Raw genomic sequence first — 26,750 nt, 5'->3', positions numbered from 1 at the left:
CTTGCATTCCTCCTTTAGGCTTGCCCTGGTGGCACTGTGGTTAGGGACTTGCTTGGATAAGTATCCAATCTGTGCTTCAAGTTTCTGGATGACAGCATCCTGGTTTTGCATATTGGATCTCACTTTCTCCTTGAAAGCTCGCATGTCTTAAGACTCCCCGCAAATTTCTCCAAGCATAGCCTCAATTCGGGAGAGTCTATCCTCAGATGATGATGGTGGATTAGAATTGGGGGGTTGAGAATGGTTATTTTGGGTTTGATATGGTGGCTGGGAAGAAGTGTTTTGTGTGGCCTGATATGGTATGTGGAGTTGTTGTAATGGTAAGAGCTGTGAGGTCTATGATCTTGGCTCCGGTTTTGTTGGTTTTCCCACCCAAAGTTTGGGTGGTTCTTCCAACCAGGATTATAGGTCTTGGAGTATGGATCATAGGCTTGTCTTGATGAGTTTCCAACATAATTGACTTGCTCCCTGTCACCTTGAAAGAGCGAAACTCTCGCGCGATCTAGAATTTTCACAATAAATTTGTGTTGTAAGTATAGCTTCTAGACCGACAAGAATTCCTTTCTTACAAAAGTTTTGATTGTCACTTAAGCAAACCCAATAAAATTGATAACCGAGTATTTAAACCTCGGGTCGTCTTCTCAAAGAATTGCAGGGAAGTATGACTTATTATTAGCTATGAAAAAGGTAAAATTTTGGGTTTTTAATGTATAAGATAAAAAGCAAGAATAGTAAATGGCAAGAAAGTAAATTGTAAGGAATTAATTTAAATAAATAATAAAACTCTTGGCAAGATATAAGAACTGGAAGTCCTATCCTAGTTATCCTTATCAATTGTGATGAGAATTGGATTTTTCTCTCACTTTGTTAACCTCTAACTATGAAGGTAAGTTAAGTGGATGACTTAATTTAAATCCTCAAGTCCTAGTCTTTCCTTGGGAAAGGCTAGAGTTATTGGAACTTGAATTAATTCTTGAAGAATTTCAATTTTCAGTCAACACCTCGAGTTTGATAACTCAAGCGTCACCAATTATTTAACCAAAGCTAAAAGGAAAAATTCTAAATTAAATTGAAGACATCATAAATGGAATAAAGCAATCATAAATCTGAAACACATCAAACTACGTTTAAACATAAATTCAAATCTAACATGGAAAGGTTTATAAGCTAAATTGAAAACATAAATATTAATTAAAGTAATAAAATAAAGTAGAAAAATAAATTAAAGGAACATTGAACCTGTGATGAAGAAGAAATAATCCTAAATCCTAAAACTAAATCTTAAGAGAGAGGAGAGAACCTCTCTCTCTAAAAACTACATCTAAAACTAAAAATTATGAATTATGAGCTGATGATTATGAATGAATGGATTTTCTCACTTTATAGACTTTAATCTGTATTTTCTGGGCCACAAACTGGGTCGAAAACAGCCCAGAAATCGCTAGAGAAGAAATCTGCCACGCTGATTTTCGGTACTACGATGCGTCCGCGTGGAGCACACGTTCACGTCGCCTAGCATCAGGGCAACTATAGCATATTATATATCAAATCGAAGCTCCGGACATTAGCTTTTCAACACAACTAGAACCGCGTCGTTTGGACCTCTATAGCTCAAGTTATGACTGTTTTAGTGCGAAGAGGTCAGGCTGGACAGCTTTGCAGTTCCTTCAACTTCTTGTATCCCTTCCACTTTTGCACGCTTCCTTTCCATCCTCTAAGCCATTCCTGCCCTATAAACTCTGAAATTACTTAACACACTTACACACATATCAAGGCATCGAATGGTAATAAGAGAGGGTTAATATTAGCAAATACAAGTCCAAAGAAGCATGTTTTCAATCATAGCACAAAATCAGGAAGGAAAACGTAAACTCATGCAAATCATATGAATAAGTGTATGAAAGATTGATAAAATTCACTCAATTGAACACAAGATAAACCATAAAATAGTGGTTTATCAACCTCCCCACACTTAAACATTAGCATGTCCTCATGCTAAGTTCAAGAGAAACTATAAAGGGGTGAAGGGGAATGGTAGAATGTATGAAATGTAACCTATGAATGCAACTAAATGCAGAATGCTTTTTTTCTACTTCGTTTAAAAGTAAATAAATTCTCCAAGAATAAATATGAACTGGATTTCACTAATTCAAATCATAAAAATGAAGTACAATTTAGGCTTGTAGAAGAAAATAGCTCATGAAAGCCGGGAACAAAGAATCGAGCATCGAACCCTCACTGGGAGTGTATGCACTCTAATCACTCAAGTATTTTAGGTTCGATTCTCTCAATTCTCTACTAACCTTGCTTTCTAAGGCTTGCTCTTCATCTAACAATCAACATAAATTTAATGCACAGATACACATATCAAGAGGTCTTTTAAGGGTTGTAATGGGGTTAGCGTCAAGGTAGGATTGTATTTGGCCAAGTGGACTAAAATCTGAATCCTTGATTGACTTAAAATTTTCACCTAACTTTAGACAATCCATGTAATCATAATACCACATCTAACTATCCATTAACCATGTTTTCCACATATTCATGCATTCTAATTTTAAGTACAGTACATATGCATTGCTTTCACCACTTACTTTCGGGCATTTTGTCCCCTTTTTCTTTATTTGCTATTTTTCTTTTCTTTTTGTCTCTCTCTTTTTTTTTGTATTATATATATATATATATATATATATATATATATATATATATATATATATATATATATATATATATATATTTTTTAATTTGAATTTTGGAAATTGAAATTTGAAATTTGAAATTGTGAGTTTTAAATTTTGAATTTTTGAATTTAATGAGGAAAGAGAAAAACAATAAAATGACACCAAACTTAAAATTTTTAGATCAAAACGAAGAAAACAACTAAGAATAACTTGAAGATCAAGATGAACACGAAGAACAAATTTTTGAAAAATTTTTAATAACTAAATAAAAACCAATAACCTCTTAATTTATGAAAAAGTAAAAATAAAAACAAAAATAAAAACAAATAAACAAGAAAAAAACAAATATTTACAATAACCAATAATAAGGCACACGTTTGCAATTCCCCGGCAACGGCACCATTTTGAAAGAGCGAAACTCTCGCGCGATCTAGAATTTTCACAATAAATTCGCGTAGTAAGTATAGCTTCTAGACCGACAAGAATTCCTTTCTTACAAAAGTTTTGTTTGTCACTTAAGCAAACCCAATAAAATTGATAACCGAGTATTTAAACCTCGGGTCGTCTTCTCAAGGAATTGCAGGGAAGTATGACTTATTATTAGCTATGAAAAAAGGTAGAATTTTGGGTTTTTAATGTATAAGATAAAAAGCAAGAATAGTAAATGGCAAGAAAGTAAATTGTAAGGAATTAATTTAAATAAATAATAAAACTCTTGACAAGGTATAAGAACTGGAAGTCCTATCCTAGTTATCCTTATCAATTGTGATGAGAATTGAATTTTTCTCCCACTTTGTTAACCTCTAACTATGAAGGTAAGTTAAGTGGATGAATTAATTTGAATCCTCAAGTCCTAGTCTTTCCTTGGGAAAGGCTAGAGTTATTGGAACTCGAATTAATTCTTGAAGAATTCTAATTTTTAGTCAACAACTCGAGTTTGATAACTCAAGCGTCACCAATTATTTAACCAAAGCCAAAAGAGAAAATTCTAAATTAAATTGAAGACATCATAAATGGAATAAAGCAATCATAAATCTGAAAGACATCAAACTACGTTTAAACATAAATTCAAATATAACATGGAAAGGTTTATAAGCTAAATTGAAAAGATAAATATCAATTAAAGTAATAAAATAAAAGTAGAAAAATAAATTAAAGGAACATTGAACCTGTGATGAAGAAGAAATAATCCTAAATCCTAAAACTAAATCCTAAGAGAGAGGAGAGAACCTTTCTCTAAAAACTACATCTAAAACTAAAAATTATGAATTATGAGCTGATGATTATGAATGAATGGATTCCCCCACTTTATAGCCTTTAATTTGTGTTTTCTGGGCTGCAAACTGGGTCGAAAACAGCCCAGAAATCGCTGGAGAAGAAATCTGCCACGTTGATTTTCGGCACTGCGATGCGTCCGCGTGGAGCACGCGTTCGCGTCACCTAGCGTCCGGGCAACTATAGCATATTATATATCAAATCGAAGCCCCGGACCTTAGCTTTCCAACACAACTAAAACCGCATCGTTTGGACCTTTGTAGCTCAAGTTATGACTGTTTTAGTGCGAAGAGGTCAGGCTAGACAACTTTGCAGTTCCTTCAACTTCTTGTATCCTTTCCACTTTTGCACGCTTCCTTTCCATCCTCCAAGCCATTCCTGCCCTATAAACTCTGAAATTACTTAACACACATATTAAGGCATCGAATGGTAATAAGAGAGGGTCAATATTAGCAAATACAAGTCCAAAGAAGCATGTTTTCAATCATAGCACAAAATCAGGAAGGAAAACGTAAACTCATGCAAATCATATGAATAAGTGTATGAAAGATTGATAAAATCCACTCAATTTTGCACAAGATAAACCATAAAATAGTGGTTTATCACACCTCCTTCCTCTACATTCAACTCTTCTTGGGCTTGTGGCTGAGTATGAATTGCTGCAGCTTGATTCTTCTCCATCTGCTTGGTGAGGTCTGCCAATTGATTAGTGATCATCTTGTTTTGAGCTAGTATTGTATCCATGTGGTTCAGCTCCATCACTCATCTATTGGTGCTTCTATTAGAGGCATAGAAGTATTCATTATTGGCCACTATTTCTATGACATCTATAGCCTCTTCAATTGTCTTCTTCTTGTTGAGAGATCCTCCTGAAGAGTGGTCTAAGGCTTTCTTTGATTCTTGTGAAAAACCTTCATAGAAGATGTGTAGATGTACCCATTCATTGAACATGTCAGGAGGGCACTTCCTTGTCAGCTCCTTGTATCTCTCCCATGCTTCATAGAGAGTTTCACCATCTTGTTGCCTGAATGTTTGTACCTCAGACCTTAATCTGTTAACTCTTTAAGGAGGGTAGAATCTTGCCAAGAATTTGTTCACCACATCTTCTCAAGTTGTCAAACTCTCTTTAGAAAAGGATTCTAGCCAATTAGATGCTTTATCCCTTAGAGAGAAGGGGAACAAAAGCAATCTGTAGGTGTCAGGATGAACACCATTGAACTTTACAGTATTTCAAATTCTCAAGAATGTGGTTAGATGTTGGTTGGAGTCTTCCTGGGCACTTCCTCCAAATGAGCAATTGTTTTGAACAAGGGTTATGAGTTGAGGCTTTAACTCAAATTGTTGGCATGGATGGTTGATTTTAGGATGCTGCTCCCACAATTCCCAGGATTGGGATTAATGTAAGAGCCTAGCACTCTTCTCTCCTGTCCAGCATGATTACCTGCACCTTCTCCAACATGGTTTTGAACCTCTTCCTCCAAAGCAACATCCAGATCCGCTTCCAATTCCTCTTCTCCAGCAATTTCTTTACCTCTTGCTTCCCTCCTTAGTCTAAGAAAGGTCCTCATGGGTTTACTGTCAAAAGAAGCTGAAGTTTCTCCTTATCTACCTGTCATACACTCAGCAAATACAAGCAAATAGCAACTGAAAAAGTAACTAAAGGAAAATTTATGGTTAGAGTGGTTAGTGCAATTAATCAAACAATTAGTGGATTAGTGTGCTAAAAAGAAAATAAACAAAGAAAAATAGCTTAAAGTGCAGAGAATAACAATAAACAAACTAAAACAGAACGAATTAACAAAAGAAAAGAAAAGTGTTCAATCTAGTTATCCTCCAATTTAATTATTGTCAATGCAAAATCAATCCCCGGCAACGGCGCCATAAACATGATGCTAGAAATCTTGTATCTCTACAAAATTTCCCTCGGCAAGTATACCGAATTGTCGTCAAGTAAAAACTCACAATAGAATGAAGTCGAATCCCACAGGGATTGATTGGTTGAGCAACTTTAATTGGAGGAGTGTTCTAGTTGAACTAAACAGGATTGAATTGAGGATTGTAGAATTTAAATTGGTAGAAAACTTAAAGAGCAAGAAATGTAAATGACTGAATTTAAATTACAGAATGTAAAGAGTAGGAAATTAAACTGCAGAAACTTAAAAGGGATTAGGAATGATTCAGCATAAATGTAAATAGCAGAAAATCAAAGAAAGGGAAAGATCAGAAGTGGGGAATTCATTGGGCTTAGGAGATGTTACATTCTCTGGATCAAATTCATTCTCATCTCTTCCTCAATCAACGCATTCATTGATCTCCTTGGAAATCTTAGGTGATTGAATCCCAATTCCTTGGCAATCTAATCTCTCTAAGCATGAACAATTGCCCAATTCCTTGATTTAAGTGCTCATCAGAAGAGATGAAGTTTGGTCACTGATTATACCACACATCTTCATAGATCAAAGTATTTGTAGGATTACTGTCACTATATCTATCCAACCCCAACCTAATCCACTATGAGAAAGATTTCAAGCATGATTCTATGATTTCTCTTCCAAGCCTATCACAGAACCCAAGTACATTCAATTTCTCTCCCAAGACAATTGAATGCTTGAATGAAGAACGAAATATTTTAAGCAGATCAAGAGAAAAGAAAGAAGAGGAAGAATGAAAACTAAAATTGATCCATTGAATTGTAACAAAGCTCCCTAACCCAATGAAGAGGGGTTTAGTTGTTCATAGCTTTGAGAATGGAAATTGAAATTGAAAAGTGCATTCCAAGTAAACAAAATTATAGAGAAAGTAAATTGAAAAGTATTTCTAATTCTGGATCCCCAGATCCCAATCTGTCCAAATCCCCCTAACTAACTTAAACTCTATGCTATTTATACACTTTCTTTATTCAATCTTCAAATCTTTAGATTGGGCTTTAGGCCTCTGTTGAAGCAGATTGAAGTGGCTCTCAATGATGTTGAGGAGCGACGTTGGCAAACTAACGTTTTGCATTCTGTATAGTGCTCAATTGTATAGTCCTGGCCTCAACGTTGGTGATCAATGTTTTTGAGTAAACGTTAGGTCAAATGTTACCTAGAGAAAATGAATTCTGGGCATTGCCAGCAACGTTTGACTCAACGTTGGTGCACCACCATTTGCCTGGTCACGCGTACGCGTGAATGGTCGATTTTGCTATTTCACGCGTATGCGTCGCCTATGCGTGTGCGAGGTTGGAAAGAAAATGCACGTCCAGGCATACGCGTCATCGACGCATACTGATAAACCCCAATTTCGTGGTTTATCTTGTGCTTATTTTAGGGGATTTTATCACCTTTTTCCACATTTATTCAATGAAATAGCATGGTTTTGTAACTCTCCCTTGAATTGTGCTTAAGTGTAAAAAATATGCTTTTTAGGCTCTTAAGTTGGTGATTTTGATTCACTTTAATTCCATTTGATGCCTTGATGTGTTTGTTAAGTGATTTCAGGTTCATAAGGCAAGTATTGGATGGAGGAAATGAGGGGAAAAGCATACAAAGTGGAGAATGCATGAAGAAACAAAGATTGGGAATACATTAATGGACGCGCACGCGTACACGGCGCGCGTGCACAAAAGTGGTTTTGCATCGAGACGCGCATGCGTACAAGACGCGTCCGTGCGGATGAAGAAATAGCCAATCGACGCGCACGCGCACATGGCGCGTACGCGCCGATACTCTCACGTGACCCACTTAAAGGCAAAATGATGGGGGGCAATTTCTGAGCTGCCCAGGCCCAAATCCAACTTGTTTCTGAGTGTATTTCATGCAGAATTGAAGTCCAAGCAAAGGGGGAGCAATTAGTTAGTCCACATAAGCCTTTAGTTAGTTTTCTAGAGAGAGAAGCTCCCTGTTCTCTCTAGAATTAGGTTAGGATTAGGTTAAATTGTTATAAATCCATGTTTAATTCCTTACTTTCATCTTGTTTCTTTTATAATCTCTCATGTCTACATCTTGATTTTCTTAGTTGTAATGTTAATTTCTCATTTTGCTTTCCTTTGCGATGATGAACTCATTGATAAACCACTATTTTATAGTTTATATTGTGTTTAATTGTGTGGTTTTATCATGATCCTTACCCACTTATTCATTAAATTAGCATGCATTTAGATTTCCTTCCTGAATTTATTACATGTTTGAAAACTGTTTCCTAGAGACTTTAATTATTTATTTTTAATTCTCCTTTATTCCATTCGATGCCGTGATCTGTGTGTTGAGTGTTTCAGACTTTACAGGGCATAAATGAGTTGGAGATTGAAAAGGAAGCTAGCAAAAATGGAAGGAACACAAGAATTTAAGGAGAAAACCAGCGAGAAGTGACGCGGTCGCATGGCTCACGCGACCGCGCGAAGGAGCGCAATTCGCAGTGACGCGACCGCATGACACACGCGGCCGTGCGGATTGAAAAAGCTAAAGCGACGCGGTAGCGTGGACGACGCGAACGCGTGGCAAGGAAAAATGCGAATGACGCGTTCGCATGGATGACGCGATCGCGTGACATGTGCGATCTGCATATTCTGCAGAATTTGTTGGAGGCAATTTTGGACCTTATTTCGACCCAGTTTTCGGCCCGGAACAGCAGACTAGAGCCAGAGAATATGCAGAAACCAAAGGAGCATTCATTCTAGACAGTAGACAGTTTTAGATCTAGTTTTACTCCCTTAGGTTTTTCTCTCTAGGTTTTAGAATTTTAATTTTGAATTGATCTTAGCATCGGAACATTGAGAAGAGTTATTTTTCCTCATCAAGACCTCGTCATTCTAGTCCGTTCTCTTAACTTGGTTTTATTCTTCCATGTTCTTTGCTTTGTTCAATTTTGTCATTTGAATATGGTATGCGAAATTGTTACTCAGGTTGTGAATTATTGTTCGAAATTGATTCCCTGGCGATGGCACCAAAAACGGATGCACAGAACCATGGTCTCAACATATCTTCACAACTTCGCATAACTAACCAGCAAGTGCACTGGGTCGTCCAAGTAATAAACCTTACGTGAGTAAGGGTCGATCCCACGGAGATTGTTGGTATGAAGCAAGCTATGGTCAACTTGTAAATCTCAGTCAGGCGGATATAAAATAGTTATGTAGTTTTCGAAATTTAGTAATAAAAGAAGGATAGAAATACTTATGTAAATCATTGCTGAGAATTTCAGATAAGCGTATGGAGATGCATTCGTTCCTCTGAACCTCCACTTTCCTGCTATCTTCATCCAATCCGTCTTACTCCTTTCTATGGCTGGCTCTATGTAAGGATGTCACCGGTGCCAATGGCTACTTTCAATCCTCTCGGAAAAATGGTCCAAATGCTCTGTCACAGCACGGCTAATCGTCTGGAGGCATCACCCTTATCGTTGGTTGCATCATATTCCTCTCTGTGAAAATGGTTCGATGCGCTGTCACTGCATGGCTAATCATCTTGGAGGTTCTCGATCATACTGGAATAGAATTTACTATCCTTTTGCGTCTGTCACTACGCCCAGCACTCGCGAGTTTGGAGTTCGTCACAGTCATTCAATCCCAGAGTCCTACTCGGAATACCACAGACAAGGTTTAGACTTTCCGGACTCTCATGAATGCCGCCATCAATCTAGCTTATACCACGAAGATTCTGATTAAGAGATCTAAGAGATACTCATTCAATCTAATGTAGAACGGAAGTGGTTGTCAGGCACGCGTTCATAGGGAATGATGATGATTGTCACATTCAGGTTGAAGTGCGAATGAATATCATAGAAGCGAAATAAGATGAATTGAATAGAAAACAGTAGTACTTTGCATTAATCTTTGAGGAACAGCAGAGCTCCACACCTTAATCTATGGAGTGTAGAAACTCTACCGTTGAAAATACATAAGTGAAAGGTCCAGGCATGGCCGAATGGCCAGCCCCCAAAACGTGATCTAAGATAGCATACAACTGATCAAAGATGTCTAATACAGTAGTAAAAAGTCCTATTTATAATAAACTAGCTACTAGGGTTTACAGAAGTAAGTAAATGATGCATAAATCCACTTCCGGGGCCCACTTGGTGTGTGCTTGGGCTGAGCTTGAAGTCTACACATGGAGAGGTTATTCTTGGAGTTGAACGCCAGCTATTGTGCCAACTTGGGCGTTGAACTCCACTTTGCAACTTGGGCAGAGAGCTGGCGTTGAACGCCAGTTTGCATCGTCTAAACTTGGGCAAAGTATGAACTATTATATATTGCTGGAAAGCCCTGGATGTCTAATTTCCAACTCAATTGGAAGCGCACCATTTTGAGTTCTGTAGCTCCAGAAAATCCATTTTGAGTGCAGGGAGGTCAGAATCCAACAGCATCAGCAGTCCTTCTTCAACCTCTGAATCTGATTTTTGCTCAAGTCCCTCAATTTCAGCCAGAAAATACCTGAAATCACAGAAAAACACACAAACTCATAGTAAACTCCAGAAATATGAATTTAACATAAAAACTAATGAAAACATCCCTAAAAGTAACTAGATTCTACTAAAAACATACTAAAAAAATGCCAAAAAGCGTATAAATTATCCGCTCATCACAACACCAAACTTAAATTGTTGCTTGTCCCCAAGCAACTGAAAATCAAATAGGATAAAAAGAAGAGAATATACTATAAATTTCAAACTATCAATGAAACATAGCTCCAATCAGATGAGCGGGACTTTTAGCTTTTTGCCTCTTGAATAGTTTTGGTATCTCACTTTATCCATTGAGGTTCAGAATGATTGGCATCTATAGGAACTCAGAGTTCAGATAGTGTTATTGATTCTCCTAGTTCAGTATGATAATTCTTAAACACAGCTATTTTATGAGTCTTGGCCGTGGCCCTAAGCACTTTGTTTTCCAGTATTACCACCGGATACATAAATGCCACAGACACATAATTGGGTGAACCTTTTCAGATTGTGACTCAGCTTTGCTAAAGTCCGCAATTAGAGGTGTCCAGGGTTCTTAAGCACACTCTTTTTTTTTTTTGCTTTGGACCTTGACTTTAACCGCTCAGTCTCAAGTTTTCACTTGACACCTACACGCCACAAGCACATGGTTAGGGATAGCTTGGTTTAGCCGCTTAGGCCAGGATTTTATTCCTTTAGGCCCTCCTATCCACTGATGCTCAAATCCTTGGGATCCTTTTTATTTTCCCTTGCCTTTTGGTTTTAAGGGTTATTGGCTTTTTGCTCTTGCCTCTTGGTTTTAAGAGCTTTTGGCTTTTTCTGCTTGCTTTTGCTTTTTCTATTATTTTTTTTTTCGCTACTTTTTTCTTTTCTTTTTTCTGCAAGCTTTGTTCTTTGCTGCTTTTTCTTGCTTCAAGAATCATTTTTATGATTTTTCAGATTATCAAATAACATGTCTCCTTGTCATTATTCTTTCAAGAGCCAACATATTTAACATTCTTAAACAACAACTTCAAAAGACATATGCACTGTTCAAGCATTCATTCAGAAAACAAGAAGCTTTGTCACCACATCAATATAATTAAACTAAGTTCAAGGATAAATCCGAAACTCATGTACTTCATGTTCTTTTGAATTAAAACAGTTTTCATTTAAGAGAGGTGATGGATTCATAGGACATTCATAACTTTAAGGCATAGTTACTAAATACTAATGATCATGTAATAAGACACAAACATAGTTAAGCACTTAACATAGAGAAAACGAAAAACAGAAAATTTAAGAACAAGGAATGAGTCCACCTTAGTGATGGTGGCGTTTCCTTCTTGAGGAACCGATGATGTCCTTGAGCTCTTCTATGTCTCTTCCTTGTCTTTGTTGCTCCTCCCTCATTGCTTTTTGATCTTCTCTTATTTCATGAAGGATGATGGAGTGCACTTGATGTTCCACCCTTAGTTGTCCCATGTTGGAACTTAATTCTCCTAGGGAGGTGTTGATTTGCTCCCAATAGTTTTGTGGAGGAAAGTGCATCCCTTGAGGTATCTCAGGGATTTCTTGATGATGAGCTTCTTCATGTGCCTGTTGAGATTCATGAATGTGCTCTCTTGTTTGCTCCATCCTTTTCTTAGTGATGGGCTTGTGAGATGAATCTTTCCATCTCCCATGGCTCAGAGGTGAAAGCAATTGCCTTCCCTTTTCTCTTTCTTGAGGTTTCTCTGGCCTTAGGTGCCATTAATGGTAATGGGAAAACAAAAAGCTTATGCTTTTACCACACCAAACTTAGCATATTGCTCGCCCTCAAGCAAGAGAAGAAAGAATAGAAGAAGAAGAAGAAGATATGGAGGAGATGGAGGGATGTGTGTATGGATGTGAGTGGTGAATGGAAACAGAAGGGATGACCATGAATGGAGAGAGAGAGGGTGAGGTGGGTGGGGATCCTGTGAGATTCACAGATCCTGAGATGATCCTGTGGTGTCCACAGATCTTGTGGTGTCAAGGATTTACATCCCTGCACCCATTAGGGATGTAAAATGCCCTTGCACACAACTCTGGGCGTTCAGCGCCAGATTGGTGCTTGTTCTGGGCGTTGAACGCCCATTTGTTACCCATTTCTGGCGTTGAATGCCAGAACCATGCTTGTTCTGGGCGTTCAGCGCCAGCTCTTCTCCAGGGTGCAATTCTGGCGTTCAAAACGCCCAGATGCTGCCCATTTCTGGCGTTCAGCGCCAGAACCATGCTCTGTTCTGGCGTTGAACGCCAAAAACATGCTTCTTACTAGCGTTTAAACGCCAAAAAGGTCTTCCTCCAGGGTGTGATTTTTTTTTCTGCTGTTTTTGATTCTGTTTTCAATTTTTTGATTTATTTTGTGACTTCACATGATCATGAACCTAATAAAACATGAAAAAACAATGAAAATTAGATAAATAAATATTGGGTTGCCTCCCAACAAGCGCTTCTTTAATGTCAATAGCTTGACAGTGGGCTCTCATGGAGCCTCACAGGTGTTCAGAGCATTGTTGAGACTCTCCAACACCAAACTTAGAGTTTGGTTGTGGTCTCCCAACACCAAACTTAGAGTTTGACTGTGGGGGCTTTGTTTGACTCTGCTTTGAGATAAGCTTTTTATGCTTCCTCTCCATGGATGCAGAGAGAGATCCTTGAGTTGGAAACACAAGGTTGTCCTCATTTATTTGAAGGATCAATTCTCCTCTGTCCACATCAATCACAGCTCTTGCTGTGGCTAGGAAAGGTCTTCCTAGGATGATGGATTCATCCTCATCCTTCCCAGTATCTAGGACTATGAAATCAGTAGGGATGTAAAGGCCTTCAACCTTTACTAACACGTCCTCTACTTGTCCATAAGCCTGTTTTCTTGAATTGTCTGCCATCTCTAATGAGATTTTAGCAGCTTGCACCCCAAAGATTCCCAGTTCCTCTATTACAGAGAGGGGCATGAGGTTTATTCCTAAACCAAGGTCACACAGAGCCTTAAAGATCATGGTGCCTATGGTACAAGGTATTAAGAACTTTCCAGGATCCTGTTTCTTCTGAGGCAATGTCAGTTGATCCAGATCACTTAGTTCATTGGTGAACAAGGGAGGTTCATCTTCCCAAGTCTCAATGCCAAATAATTTGGCATTCAGCTTCATGATTGCACCAAGGAACTTGGCAGCTTGCTCTTCAGTGACATCCTCATTCTCTTCAGAAAAGGAATACTCATCAGAGCTCATGAAGGGCATAAGGAGGTTCAATGGAATCTCTATGGTCTCTAGATGAGCCTCAGATTCCTTTGGTTCCTCAGAGGGAAACTCCTTATTGATCACTGGACGTCCCAGGAGGTTTTCCTCCTTGGGATTCACGTCCTCTCCTTCCTTTACAGGTTCGGCCATGGTGATTAGTTCAATGGCCTTGCACTCTCCTTTTGGATTTTCTTCTGTATTGCTTGGGAGAGTACTAGGAGGGATTTCAGTGATCCTTTTACTCAGCTGGCCCACTTGTGCTTCCAAATTTCTAATGGAAGACCTTGTTTCATTCATGAAACTTACAGTGGCCTTGGATAGATCAGAGACTAAGTTTGCTAAATTAGAGGTACTTTGTTCAGAGTTCTCTGTCTGTTGCTGAGTGGATGATGGAAAAGGCTTGCTATTGCTAAACTTATTTCTTCCACCATTATTAAAGCCTTGTTGAGGCCTTTGATCCTTCCATGAGAGATTTGGATGATTTCTCCATGATGGATTATAGGTGTTTCCATAAGGTTCACCTAAGTAATTTACCTCTGCTATTGCAGGGTTCTCAGGATCATAAGCTTCTTCTTCAGAAGATGCCTCTTGAGTACTGTTGGATGCAGCTTGCATTCCATTCAGACTCTGAGAAATCATATTGACTTGCTGAGTCAATATTTTATTCTGAGCCAGTATGGCATTCAGAGTATCAATTTCAAGAACTCCCTTCTTCTGAGGCATCCCATTACTCACAGGATTCCTCTAAGAAGTGTACATGAATTGGTTATTAGCAACCATGTCAATGAGTTCTTGAGCTTCTGCAGGCATTTTCTTTAGGTGAATGGATCCACCGGCAGAAGTATCCAATGACATCTTTGATAGCTCATATAAACCATCATAGAATATGTCCAGGATGGTCCATTCTGAAAGCATGTCAGAAGGACACTTTTTGGTCAGCTGCTTGTATCTTTTCCAAGCTTCATAGAGGGATTCACCTTCTTTCTGTCTGAAGGTTTGAACATCCACTCTAAGCTTGCTCAGCTTTTGAGGAGGAAAGAACTTGGCTAAGAAAGCCGTGACCAGCTTATCCCAAGAGTTCAGGCTGTCTTTGGGTTGAGAGTCCAACCACACTCTAGCTCTGTCTCTTACAGCAAAAGGGAAAAGCATGAGCCTGTAGACTTCAGGATCTACTCCATTAGTCTTAACAGTATCACAGATCTGCAAGAATTTAGTTAAGAACTGAAAAGGATCTTCAGATGGAAGTCCATGAAACTTGCAGTTCTGCTGCATCAGAGAAACTAGCTGAGGTTTCAGCTCAAAATTATTTGCTCCAATGGTAGGAATGGAGATGCTTCTTCCATGTAAATTGGAATTTGGTGCAGTAAAGTTACCAAGCATTCTCCTTGCATTATTGTTGTTGGGTTCGGCTGCCATCTCCTTTACTTGTTCGAAATTTTCAATAAGGTTGTCTCTGGATTGTTGTAATTTAGCTTCTCTTAGTTTCCTCTTCAGAGTCCTTTCAGGTTCTGGATCAGCTTCAACAAGAATGCCTTTTTCTTTGTCCTTGCTCATAAGAAAGAGAAGAGAAAAGTAAAAGAAGAGGAATCATCTATGTCACAGTAAAGAGGTTCCTTATTGTTAGTAGAAGAAGAAGAGGAATAGGGGTGAAGAAAAATGAAGAATCCAAACACAAGGGTAAGGATAGGAGCAGTGAAGTGAGATGAAGAGAAGTGTTAGTAGATGAATAAATAATTAGAAGGAGATGAAGGGGAAGGATTTTCGAAAATTATTTTTGAAAAAGGGTTAGTGATTTTCGAAAATAGTTTTTGAAAAAGGTTAGTAATTTTTGAAAATTAAAATTGAAAATTAAAATAATTAGTTAATTAAAAAGAATTTTTGAAAAAGAGGGAAGATATTTTCGAAAATTAGAGAGAGAGAGAGAGTTAGTTAGGTAGTTTTGAAAAAGATAAGAAACAAACAAAAAGTTAGTTAGTTAGTTGAAACAAATTTTGAAAAGATAAGAAGTTAGGAAGTTAGAAAAGATATTTTGAAATCATTTTTTCGAAAAAGGTAAGATAAAAAGATATTTTTGAAAAGATATGATAGAAATTAGTTTTTTTGAAAAAGATTTGATTTTTAAAATCTCAATTAATGACTTGATTCACAAGAAATCACAAGATATGATTTTAGAACTCAAAGTTTGAATCTTTCTTAACAAGCAAGTAACAAACTTGAAATTTTTGAATCAAAATATTAATTGATGATGTTATTTTCGAAAATTAGGAAATAAAGATAAGAAAAAGATTTTTGAAAAATATTTTTAAAATTTTCGAAAATAACTAAGAAAAGTGAAAAAGATTTTATTTTTGAAAAAGATAAGATTTTTTTAAATTGAAAATTTGATTTGACTCATAAAAACAACTAGATTTTTAAAATTTTGAAAAAGTCAAATCTAATTTTCGAAATTTTAAGAGAGAAAAAGGGAAAGATATTTTTTTGATTTTTGAATTTTTATGATGAGAGAGAAAAACAAGAAAAATGATGCAATGCATGAAAGTTATGGATCAAAACAATGAATGCATGCAAGAATGCTATGAATGTCAAGATGAACACCAAGAACACTATGAAGATCATGATGAACATCAAGAACACATTTTTGAAGAATCTTTAATGCAAAGAAAACATGCAAGACACCAAACTTAGAATTCTTTAATGCTTAGACATAAAGAATTCAGGAATGCATATGAAAAACAAGAAAAGACACAAAACATGCAAATGCAAAGATCAAACAAGGAGACTTACTAAGAACAACTTGAAGATCATGAAGAACACTATGAATGCATGAAAATTTTTGAAAAATGCAAGATGAGTATGCAATTGACACCAAACTTATAACATGACTCAAGACTCAAACAAGAAACATGAAATATTTTTGATTTTTATGATTTTATGAATTTTTTTGTATTTTCTTTTAATTTTTTTGAAAATCATTTTGAAAAAAGAATAATAAGGATTCCAAAATTTTTAATATGAATTCCAGGAATCTTGCCATGTTAGTCTAAAGCTCCAATCAAAGGGTCAGGCATGGCTTAATAGCCAGCCAAGCTTTGGTATGTAACTCAGACATGACACGCCTGACATTCCCTACAGTCAGAAGAATTGGACATGGCTTTACAGCCAGCCAGGCTTCAACATGCTTTATGAAACACTAGAATTCATTCTTAAAAATTCTGAAGAAAAATATATTTTTGAAAATATTTTTTTTATTTTTTTTTCGAAAATAGATGAAAAAATTTTTGAAAGATTTTTGGAAAATTTTTGAAAAGAAAACAAAAAGAAAATTACCTAATCTGAGCAACAAGATGAACCGTCAGTTGTCCAAACTCGAACAATCCCCGGCAACAGCGCCAAAAACTTGGTATGCGAAATTGTTACTCAGGTTGTGAATTATTGTTCGAAATTGATTCCCTGGCGATGGCACCAAAAACGGATGCACAGAACCATGGTCTCAACATATCTTCACAACTTCGCATAACTAACCAGCAAGTGCACTGGGTCGTCCAAGTAATAAACCTTACGTGAGTAAGGGTCGATCCCACGGAGATTGTTGGTATGAAGCAAGCTATGGTCACCTTGTAAATCTCAGTCAGGCGGATATAAAATAGTTATGTAGTTTTCGAAATTTAGTAATAAAAGAAGGATAGAAATACTTATGTAAATCATTGGTGAGAATTTCAGATAAGCGTATGGAGATGCATTCGTTCCTCTGAACCTCCGCTTTCCTGCTATCTTCATCCAATCCGTCTTACTCCTTTCTATGGCTGGCTCTATGTAAGGATGTCACCGGTGCCAATGGCTACTTTCAATCCTCTCGGAAAAATGGTCCAAATGCTCTGTCACAGCACGGCTAATCGTCTGGAGGCATCACCCTTGTCGTTGGTTGCATCCTATTCCTCTCTGTGAAAATGGTTCGATGCGCTGTCACTGCATGGCTAATCATCTTGGAGGTTCTCGATCATACTGGAATAGAATTTACTATCCTTTTGCATCTGTCACTACGCCCAGCACTCGCGAGTTTGGAGTTCGTCACAGTCATTCAATCCCAGAGTCCTACTCGGAATACCACGGACAAGGTTTAGACTTTCCGGACTCTCATGAATGCTGCCATCAATCTAGCTTATACCACGAAGATTCTGATTAAGAGATCTAAGAGATACTCATTCAATCTAATGTAGAACGGAAGTGGTTGTCAGGCACGCGTTCATAGGGAATGATGATGATTGTCACGTTCATCACATTCAGATTGAAGTGCGAATGAATATCTTAAAAGCGAAATAAGATGAATTGAATAGAAAACAGTAGTACTTTGCATTAATCTTTGAGGAACAGCAGAGCTCCACACCTTAATCTATGGAGTGTAGAAGCTCTACCGTTGAAAATACATAAGTGAAAGGTCCAGGCATGGCCGAATGGCCAGCCCCCAAAACGTGATCTAAGATAGCATACAACTGATCAAAGATGTCTAATACAGTAGTAAAAAGTCCTATTTATAATAAACTAGCTACTAGGGTTTACAGAAGTAAGTAAATGATGCATAAATCCACTTCCGGGGCCCACTTGGTGTGTGCTTGGGCTGAGCTTGAAGTCTACACGTGGAGAGGTCATTCTTGGAGTTGAACGCCAGCTTTTGTGCCAGTTTGGGCATTGAACTCCACTTTGCAACTTGTTTCTGGCGCTGGACGCCAGAATTGGGCAGAGAGCTGGCGTTGAACGCCAGTTTGCGTCGTCTAAACTTGGGCAAAGTATGGACTATTATATATTGTTGGAAAGTCCTGGATGTCTACTTTCCAACGCAATTAGAAGCGCACCATTTTGAGTTCTGTATGTCCAGAAAATCCATTTTGAGTGTAGGGAGGTCAGAATCCAACAGCATCAGCAGTCCTTCTTCAACCTCTGAATCTGATTTTTGCTCAAGTCCCTCAATTTCAGCCAGAAAATACCTGAAATCACAGAAAAACACACAAACTCATAGTAAAGTCCAGAAATGTGAATTTAACATAAAAACTAATGAAAACATCCCTAAAAGTAACTAGATTCTACTAAAAACATAATAAAAACAATGCCAAAAAGCGTATAAATTATCCGCTCATCATAATACTTTCATGATTATTTGATACAAGGATTATTTCTTCCATTTTAATTTATTTTTCCATTCCAATAATCATGTCTTCTTTTAATTCCCTTTCATGTGTTATGGATTTATTATTTACAATGAGTGAGTAGTTCCCTCACTTGATGGGGAGTTGATTGAAAGGAACTCTTGAGTTGGAAGGATTGAAAGAAAAATTGTAATTGGGTTAACTATTGGATTGTTATCTAATCACTAACACCAATCCCTTTGAACTAAGTGGGTTGCAACTTGTGAACAGATCTAGCATTCTAACTTGTTTGACTTTCCTTTACCTAGTAAAGGATAACCAAACAGAACAACCATTAATTATAAATTAATCTTAAAATCATTCCATCAACAGTAGAAATTCCAACTAATCAACTCCCAGTCAAGGCTTTTATTCATATTAATTAAATTTCCTCAATTTAATTTCCAATTTACTTAACTCAACTTCTTGGAACATCTGATTGATAAAATAGCACACTTTCTGCAACTCGTTGGGAAACGACCTGGGACTTAAAACTCCTAGTAATTTTTAATTTAAACTCTCTGTGACATATTTCTAAATTGATAGGCAGATTTTCGGTGAGTTAAGAACTATACTTGCAACGTAGCCATTTTAATAATTTTTAATTCACCAACTTCCGTACCTCATCACTCATGTTGGATTTGGTTTACAATTAATGCAATTTGATGTTGATGTTTCCTTCATATTGATCTAGCTTGGTATTATTGATTTCTTGCTTATGAAGTTATGGGTCTCCTTAATTTTAGCATTTTGCGATGTTTACTTTTATTTCATATTAGGTGTTTGATATAATGCTTCCTATAGTTTTTGAGTAGCTCTCTTGACCCTTGGCCTAGGTTAAGGGGATTGAGTGATCTTGAGTCTTTGGACTTCATTGAATTGGTAATTCTAGAATCCTTGGGGATCGATTTGATAACCATTGACTCTAGCCTACTACTGAGTTAATTAGTAGCTAGGTTGGAACTTATGGATTGATGTTGATCAAGCCATTTGACGTACTCCAAGCCTAGGAGTAGACATTATGTGCTTAAGGCTTTAGTGAGTAGACCTAATGAGCTCGGTTCCGCATGATTATCAATGTTTGAATTGTTGACAAGGATAGTGATCTCAATTACTTAGTCTTAGCCAAGAGTCCTTTATCTTACTTTCTTTAATTGCTTGTTTGATCTACGCGTCTTGCTCATTTAATTTCTTGCCCTCTTATTAATCAAAACCCCCTTGCTTTCTCATAGCCATTAATTGACCACTTCATTGCTATCCTCGTGAGATGATCCGGGGTCTAAATACTTCGGTTAATTCTTATTTAGGGTTTGTACTTGTGACAACACCATAATTTTAATTTGATGTGAGAGTTATTTGTTGGTTTGGAGCTATGCTTACAACGAGTTAATCCCTTTCTTTAAGAAGAAAATCTAAACCGACAACAAATCTTTTGTATCAAATTAATAGCGCCGTTGCCAGGGATAGCAATGGTGCTATGTTATTGGCTATTGTATATATTGTGAATAGCTTGATTTTTGGTTTGTTTGTTGGCTTTTTCTAGATATAGGAGTTTATTTCCTTTGTTTCTTATTAGTTTTATTTTTGTCTTCTCTTATCACCATGAATTCTCATCCTTTTGGCTATGAATGTAGTTCAAACTATGTTGTAGGAAATGGAAGCTTCACTGAGGATGTGCATCAAGGATTTGAAAATCAAGGATGGGAGGAACCCCAAGCTCGAGAATAACCTTCTTGGAAAAAACCTCCTCTGAACTCATATGGGTATAATCTTGATCCTAATGCATACCAATCCAATGTGTGTGATGACCCTTATTGTGATTGTCAACCACAACCACCACATGCATATGAACCCCCTCCGCAACATAATTTTGAACCACCCTACTCACAAGCCTACTACCACCATTTACCTCTATATGACCCCAACCCATACCCACCATACCAACCACCATATGAACCATATCTAGTACCACCACCTTTCCAATACCAATACTCCCATGAACCACAAAGTCTATATACACCACCTCAAGAATTTCACCGATATTAACCACCTTCCAATTATAACAACCTTCCCTCAAACAATGAACCTTCTATTTCACCATCACCTTCCGATGAAGCCCCCATGTTGGAATTGATAGATCTTGAATCTTATATCTTCAGGTGACAAGAGGAGGATGAAAAGAAGTTTGTGAAGTTAAGAGCAAAAATGGCTATCATGGTAGAAGCCATTGGTAACATGATCTCATCCCGCCTAAGCCTATACGATCAAGGCACTCCCATTATTGAATGTGGAGAAGCAACCAAAGAGCTTGGCGAGGGAGTGAACTTGAAGCTCCATGGAGAGGAGGAGAAATTAAATCAGGAAATACAACAAAGGGAGGAGGTAGAAATTAGTGAACAAAAGGAAGTAGTGGTTGGATGTTTAGGATATGTTGAGCACATAAAGGAATATCAAGTCGAAGAGCCCTCTTCCACGAAGTTTGGAAGGGATGTTAAAGAGGAGAGTGATGTTGAGAAAGTGGATAGAGAGTCGAAGGAAATTGATCAAGAAGTGGATTCTATCATTAGTGATTTTTTGTCCACATTGATCGATCCCCTTGATGACCTTGTCGAGCCTTCTTCTAGTGAGTTGGAAAGCAATGTTGAGGAGGGCGTGCAACCTCCAAGGCATAGTGTGAATGAATCATTGGAAGAAGTGTCCCAAGCAATAAGCCCTCCTATCTATGATGATTCCGCATCAACATATGATCCTTTTGAGTTTGAAGAGTCCTTCCCCACTGTGCTTGGAATTGATGACGAGGTAGACTTCACTAAACCTCCTATCTATGATGAGAGTGATGGGGAAGAGATAGAAGAAATTGGTGAAGAAGAGTGTGAACTTGAAGAAGCTTGGCGAGAGGTAAAGCCCAAGGAACCTTGCCAAGTGGTAGAAGCCCCTAGAAGAGGATGGACGGGAGTAGAACGTGCTTTATCAAGATCATTGGGAACTCTTCCACCTAGGTTGTCAACCAATCTTTCATATGAGTGGGTAAAACTTCTAACTCTTAGCTTTATTATCCCACTTGAGTATGGCTTGCTTGAGACGGATGGCCAACTTAGGGCGCTTTGTGGAATTAAGCGAAAAAGGAGGATGTTAAGTGGTTGGCGTTGTAAATCTAGACTCATTATGGTTGAAGTTTCAAGGAGAAAAGATTGGTGTCGTGCTCAATTAAATGGGTCTAGGAGGATAGTTTGGTGCCCTCATGAGGATTCAGCTTTCTTGTCACCCGGACAGAATCAAGGCAATCAACTAGAAGATGGGTGTGAAGATAAGATATGGGATCCTGGATCACAACATGGAAATCAACTTTGGGAACTCATATCTTGGAGAGAACCTCACTAAAGCTTGGTGAAAATGGTTGGAACTTCTGACAACCAATTGAAGGACAAGCACTCTTGGAGGTTGAAGGATGAATATAGGCATAAACCACCTTGACAAGGAGCCTCCCAAATGTCCAACTTAAGGACTTAAACTAAAAGTGCTTGGTGGGAGACACCCCACCATGGTAAACTCTTTCCATTCTCTTGTAAATATAATGAATGAATTAATTGGGTTCCATTGTATATAATCTCTTTACTTCTTAGTATATTTTGCTTTGCGTGTGCTTGCTAAGGTGTTTATAGATTCTATGCCTTAATTAGGGATGATTCCTTGAAATTGAGTTTTTGCTTGGATTGCAAGTTTCCTCAATTTGTTGGAAGAATCCCCAAAAATTTTAAAATATGTTTAATTTTGCATCTTAGCTGGTTTTGGAGTCCTAGAGGAGACTAGGAAGATTATGAGCTATTCTTGGTGCTCTTAAAAAAAAAATCATCCACGCGCAAGCGCACAGTGCGCACGCGTTGGCTGCGCATTTAAGCTTTCTGGGCCAAGGACCAGAGAGTTGTGCCAATTTTGGGCCAACTCTGTGCCTTAACCCACGCGGACGCACGCTGTACGTGTCTGCGCCCCTTTGCGTTTCCCTACCCACGCGTAGGCGCACCTGGCACCTCTACGGCGCCTCCGCGCCCTATCATCATTCAACTCATCCACGCGCAAGTGCACAGTGTACGCGCGCGTTGATGCGTTTTTGCATCACCCAGGCCAAAAGACCCGAGAGTTATGCCAACTCTGGGCCATTTTTATGCCTCTGGCCCAGCTCACCCGCGCGGACGTGCACGGTACGCGTCCATGTCTATTCCCAATTTTCCCATCTACGCCCAGGCGCATATGACGCTTCCGCGCCGATTCTCTATTCTCCCACCCATGCGGATGTGCACGGTGCGCACTCGCGTGGATTCAAATTTCCACTTACCCCAGGAACGTGAAGCCCGAGCGCATTTGCGTAGCCCTCCACTCCCCTTCTCCAACGTCTTTCCCTCTCCCCCTCCATTTCCAAAACCTTCAAATCTTCCAGTGCCCTACACCTCGCCGATAACACCACCGCCGTCGGCCGCCGTGTCACTCTTTCACCCTCCTCCTTCTTTCTCTCTGTCCCCTTTCTCACCCCATCCTCTGCTCCACCTCTTTCTTACAGCACCTCAGCGCCGCCACAAGCACCGCCGTGACCTCCATTGTCGCCGGCGCACATTCCGCTATATCACCAGGCCACCGCTCCTGCTCTGGCCGTTCACTCTTCTTCATCCGGTCATACCTTCCCTTCCTTTTTTCTGATCCCCTGCTTCCCAGGTTACCCTTCTACTTGTTTTCATTTTACTCCATTTAATTAATCTAGTTTAGCTTAGTTTGCTTAGCTTGTTAGTTCAATTATTTTAGTTAGTTTAGTTTGATTAGGTGGTTAGAGAATCTGGGCTGAATAATGGATTTAGGCTTGTTTGAATTGATGATGCTATGTTTTTTATCATGGCTGTGTGGGGTGAACCAGCTGCTAAATATTGTTAATGATTGCTTGTGCAGTGATGATTTTGCTTAATGAATTCAAGTTGTTTTTGCTGCTGTCTTGTTCCAATTCGAACTCAATCACTTGACCCAACATGCTTAATTGTTTAAGTTCATATTGAACACTTGTGATTGGGTATGAACTTCAGTGAATAGCATGCCACCTGAATTCATTATCTTTATTCAATTGGCTGATTTAGTGTTGTATTTTAAGCCAATATTTCTATACATTATTTAAGGAAAGAATGCTATTTGTTGCTGGCTAGTTTAGTTTAAATTGCCTTTTGATAATTTGCTGCTGCACGATTGGCTTAAATGTTTCATTTCATATGAATTCACATGTGATTGCTGCGTGTTTAATGTCAATTATTCATATGGAATCTGAATTGATTGTTCAAATTTGGGAAATGGCCAATTTACTGCTGAAATGCTGCCGGATTTTTCCTAACCATATTTCATGAAATAACATTGTTTAATTGATGCAACAAACTTCTATTTAACGAATTCTGTGTCAATAGAAATTTGTTTGCTAAATGGTTTTGGAAACTCTTCAAGGACGTGTTTGCAAGTTTTGGTCATGCTTATTATATTCTTTGCTTGTTTACAATGTTGATTTACCTTTATGTATTGAATAGTTTGAGTAAATTTTCAAATTGACCATAATCTTGGTTTTCATTTGAAATTGAGCCCCATTTGCTTGCTTTCACAAGGTTGATGATTTTTTCCACCTATGTGGCTAATGTGACTCATTTTCTCTATCCCCAAAGTACCTTTAGTCACATGGTGTATAAAATTTTCAACTCTTATCTCAACCTTGTGACCTTCATGCTTCATTGAAATTTGGTGTTTGAATTTTATTTATGTGCATTGTTCATTAAAATTTTAATTTTACCAACACCAATTCATACAATTCTAGTGATCTTCACAATTGATTGATGACTTGTTTTCATAATTGGGTGTTTTTTGGCAATATTATATTTCATCATCAATGACTATATGCAATTCATGGTTGTGAGTATGCTTGCATCCATACTTTGTACACTTCTTTTAATTGAGCCGATAATTGTCATATCACTGATTTTTGAACTAATTTCTAACTCTAACTTGAGTAACCAACTGATTCCTTCCTTTGTTTTGAACATAACTCCTTAATCATTCTTTTCAATATGGCGTTTCTTAGGCTCAATAAATAAGCATTGTGCAATTATGGTTTGAATTCTTGGTTTGTGACTTGGTTTGAATTCTGAATTCTGTTACTTGCATTCCAAGAAATCTATTTTCTTCACTCACTTCATGAATATGTTTTACCTTGAGTGCTTTATATCTACTTGGCTAATTGCTTATATCATATCATAACTATTTTTTAGGATGTCAGACAAAGGGAAAGCTATAGCCACTACTTCAAAGAAGAGAAAGCGCTCTAAAACCTCTACCCCTTCACCTTATGCAAACTATGCTAAGAATCCCCTGAATGAAGTGGACAAAGAGAATCAGATACTCCCATCCACTGACCCAATCAAATTCCCCAACCTCTACTGTGAGCTTCGCTTCCCTAAATTCCGGAAGACGAACCTAAACATTGAGAAGAAACTGGTCCTTCCCAATGATGTGAGACGCACCATCAACAGCCGTATTCTGGAGTTGGGCTTGGACTTTGTTGATAGAGACTTGGGGAGGATAAACACTTCATGGGTGAGGGAGTTCTACTGCAACTTCTTTTGTGCCACTCTTGATTCAATCCAAGTGCGGGGTAGAGAGATTCTGATCACCGAGGCTGCTATTGGGGAGGCATTGTTTTGCCGACCTCGTACTGGTGACTCATACGCCTATCAGCAGGCAGAGGTAGCTATCCACTGTATGACTTTTGATTATGAGGCGCTGAAGCGCATGATTGCCACACCTGACGCCCCTTGGGTGATGGATTCTGGGAACAAGAAGCCCAAGGGGATGCATTTCACTTATCTGTCGAGAGAGGTTAAGACTTGGCAGCATATATTCGCCCATTATGTCCTGCCCACCACTCACTTCTCAGAGATTCCGATGGATATGCTAGTTTTGATTGGTTGTGATGAAGGGGAAGGAGGTAGACTTCCCCTGGCTGATCAGGCAGAGTATGTGGCACGCACATATCCGTGGTCTCTTGCCATTCCCTACACTGGTCACCAGCATGATTGAACTGGCTGATGTCCCATGGGAGGATAATGATGTGACACCACCACCCCCAGATGAGGACGACAAGGAGGTTACTATTCCATGGGGTGGGTGGGTGCACGAGAAGCCTCCACCCAGATGCCGCTCTCGAGCCAGAGTAGTGGAGGAGGTAGCTTAGCCCTCATCATCAGCAGTAGCAGCAGTAGGACCCCCCTCTACTTCAGCCGCAGCATCCTTGCCACCACCACCTGCACCTTAGCCGACATACCTATTGGTACAGCGCCTGTTTTGCTTCATGGAGTGCAGTGAACGTCGTATCATACGATGTATCGACTGCATAGATCAGGTGTTTGTCTCACAGGGTATTGAGCTACCTCCGCTCTCAAACTCTCCAGCCTCCGATGAGCAGGATCAGGAGGAGGAGCATGTTGAGGAGTCGACTCAGCAGAAGGCACCACCAGAGACACAGGCTGCCACAGAGGTTCAGCAGCCTCCTGAGGATTCACAGCCTGAGCCAGTACCACAGCCACAGCCTGAGCCTGAGCTATAGCCCGGCGCGATTGTTAGCCCCCATCCCGAGCTTCAACAGTAGCATCGAGGACGATGCTTCATCCTAAAGTGTGGGGAGGTCACCGTTCGTGACCGGTGAATAGCATTTATGTGGTGAATTTTTAGACATTTATCCTCTAGTTTCTGCTACTTTATTTTATTTCGCATTTTATCCTTGCACTTTATCTTTGAGATCATTTTGGGATTATTGTACATATTTGCTATTGCGGATACCCTTATTATGGTTGTTGCACACTTTTAGTATATATATATATATATATATGTTTCATTTTGGCTTTTGATTGTGATTAGAAAAATATTTTGGATTGGTAAAACCTAGTTGA

General features: G+C 38.6%; 1 non-coding gene and 1 pseudogene across 1 annotated transcript; one reads left to right on the top strand and one right to left on the bottom strand.

The window, feature by feature from the left end:
* Positions 1-3,705: 3,705 nt before the first annotated feature.
* On the bottom strand, positions 3,706-5,569 carry LOC148573551 (uncharacterized; annotated as a pseudogene).
* On the top strand, positions 4,903-5,006 carry LOC148573552 (small nucleolar RNA R71). The gene has a single exon (XR_015906397.1). It is a non-coding gene; the product is annotated as a small nucleolar RNA R71 (small nucleolar RNA).
* Positions 5,570-26,750: the final 21,181 nt, after the last annotated feature.

This window comes from Arachis ipaensis, chromosome B2 (genome assembly GCF_059453495.1).
Source record: "Arachis ipaensis isolate K30076 ecotype BB chromosome B2, ASM5945349v1, whole genome shotgun sequence".
NCBI classification, from domain to species: domain Eukaryota; kingdom Viridiplantae; phylum Streptophyta; class Magnoliopsida; order Fabales; family Fabaceae; genus Arachis; species Arachis ipaensis.
Note: the sequence above shows the minus strand (reverse complement) of the source record. Positions and strands in the feature narration are given on the sequence as shown.